Source organism: Neomonachus schauinslandi, chromosome 7 (genome assembly GCF_002201575.2).
Source record: "Neomonachus schauinslandi chromosome 7, ASM220157v2, whole genome shotgun sequence".
Lineage (NCBI taxonomy): Eukaryota > Metazoa > Chordata > Mammalia > Carnivora > Phocidae > Neomonachus > Neomonachus schauinslandi.
The window spans coordinates 112,449,628-112,452,611 of NC_058409.1; positions in this window are offsets into that span (position 1 = coordinate 112,449,628).

Consider the following 2,984-nt stretch of genomic DNA (forward strand, 5'->3'; position numbering starts at 1 on the left):
CTCTGTGTTGTCTGGGCAAAGTTAATTGAAAGTTTGTCCTCTGAGTTTTGTTTTTCTTTTCTCCCTGTTGAGCCTAGATTCTAGGAGAAAAATTCCTGGGGTTATTCATTCTATTGCTTCTGGGAACACATATGTGGAAGAACATGTCTTAGTTAAGATAAATTTCCATAGAAAATTATCAAGCACTGAGGCTTTTCCTGACAAGACATGTATTTCTATACTGTTGGTTAGTAATCGATACCAGCCAGCATCAGATATTAGGTCAAATTTCTCTTTATTTGTAGATGGACTTTTGCATAATCTGAGAAGAAGTGTGAATCACAGGTATTTAGCTATCTAACAAGTTCCCAGTATTTGCCAATCTCTGTAGTAACTTGAAATTTTCCCAGTTGTCTTAAAGCCAGTGGGCCCTGTAGGCAATATAAGATGCTTATAGAAACCTAGTGTGCAGATTACTTCCAGGATCTTTTAACCCCAGGGATAGTAAATGTTTTACATACTAAATAATACTAAGGATATGTCTAGTCCACTCCCCTACAACTTCAGCCTTCTCCCAGGTATAAATCTTAGTATTCTCATTTAACTCATTAACGCTCTATTAAGGCTGTGGCTGATGGAGTGAGAATTAGCTTTCTCAGAGAGTTTATACATAGTTACCCCTTCAGAAATAAATCTAATGACACAATCATTAAGGAGGATTGGTCTTAGAATGGAAAATGGAAAGTCTCATTGTCAGTACAAGGGAAGAGTCAAATGTTGCATGTAGCAGAATGACAATCACATATATAATTTTTGACTCATTATGTGATATTGTACAAGCTCTTTTACTCTTCTCCCTGGTCTCTGATAAACCTTAGGAAAAGCCTACTTGAGAGTACAGTGAATCTACATTTGTTAACTATCTCCTAAGAGCAGGGAATTAATTCCTTATCATAGCCCTGTAGGATAGGTATCTTTACTTCCATTTTATTACAAAAACTAAGCCTGAGTGAGGTTAGATAATTTTCTAAGATCACACAGTTATCAAGAGGCAGTAGTAGGGGCGCCTGGGTGGCTCAGTTGGTTGAGCGACTGCCTTCGGCTCAGGTCATGATCCTGGAGTCCCGGGATCGAGTCCCGCATCGGGCTCCCTGCTCGGCAGGGAGTCTACTTCTCCCTCTGACCCTCCCCCCTCTCATGTGCTCTCTCTCATTCTCTCTCTCAAATAAATAAATAAGAATCTTAAAAAAAAAAAAAAAAATTAAAAAAAAAGAGGCAGTAGTAGGACTTGAATCCAAGTCTGCCTAGCTTCGAAACCCAAGCAGCACAACTGGTAATAGGAGGTTGGGGAAATAGATGAGTTCAAGACGTTAGTTTTTTTTTTCTTTTAAGATTTTATTTATTTATTCGAGAGAGAGAGAATGAGAGAGAGCACATGAGAGGGGGGAGGGCCAGAGGGAGAAGCAGACTCCCCGCCAAGCAGGGAGCCCGATGCGGGACTCGATCCAGGGACTCCAGGATCATGACCTGAGCCGAAGGCAGTCGCTTAACCAACTGAGCCACCCAGGTGCCCAAGATGTTAGTTTTTGACTTGGTTTCATAACCCAGTGTGTGGACTTAATGGAATTTTATTCTTTCCAGTATCTATCCTCATCTACACTCCACACCTTTCATTTTATCCCACAGATAAATGTGACAGTCCTATTGACAGCCCTGGTACTAAAGTTTCAACCATAATGAGAGACCCAAGGACATCAAGGAAAACTCAAAGCAGCAATATTCAGTTACAGAAGACAGAAACTAACAGGTTTGACACAGAGGATGCGCTCCAAAAATGAATGTTTAGGTAAATGCCCAGCTGTACCTTACATTTGTCTCCTAAACTCCTGTGTCTAGTGGCTGGGTGTTGTTCTGTCTCTCTAAAGCCTTTAGGGAATTACTAGGCCTGCCTTGATGGAGTAAAACAGTGGTTTAATGCAGTAGTTTATTTAAGGACTGCCAGCATTCCCTTTTAAGGTTTTCTAAAATATTAAGTGTTCTGGGACCTAGTATAAATTGCTCTAAAATTTCAGGTTTCACCTTTGAAGAAAGTGAAGGAATATATGACCTGAAAATATAAACTTTATTAAAAAAAATTAAAGAAATCACTGTATGTTAGCTTCTCAGAACAAAAAAATAATTTTTGTTTTTCATTTTATTTAGGATGTTTAAAAATAGGATTTAATTTTCAAAAATTTGTTTTCACACAGTTTTAATGGGCCATACCTGCCTTATACAGCATCTTGCAGTGGCAGTGTTCTATGTAGTCTGTCAGAAGATTTATGTTTTTGTTTTGACTCTCCCATTAGTTATTGTGTGTCCTTGAGTAAGTCACCTAACCTTCTGAATTTCATGGTCATTATTTGTGAATGAGGAGACTGGGATCTTTGAGATCTTATGGTCTCTGCCAGTTCTTAAATTCTGTGATCTTATTTCATTTGGTTTCTGGTTTAAAAAAAATCCCCAAACTAATGGTTTCCCTATAGAGTTATATATACTATTACTACTGCTAATTCTTTGTTAATTGTTTTCTAGAATGCTATGGTATGAATTCATTAGTCATTAGGAAGAGCTTAAGAAATATAGCCTTATGTATACATTTTTATTAAGGGGAAAAGAATGTGATTCCAAGTATTTTATGAAGAATCAAGTGTTGTACTTTTCTGTTAAGCTCTTTTATACATAGAGAGATGAGGAATACACAGGCTGTGGGAAGTGGGGAGTAACTTTAATTTTATTCAGGAATGAACATTTTATTTCCCAATATTTTAGTGTTGGAATTGTAATCATGTCTTTGTTCTCTTTTTCTTTACTTTCTGACCAAATAAGCATAAACATTGTTTTACAGAGCAAGGGTGTTGATGGTGTCTGAAAGGAAAACAATATGATTTTTGAGCAGATTGTTTTTTATGGGTCAGCACTTTTGTGACTATAACAGACCGTGACTGATTAAGACAAATGGTTGT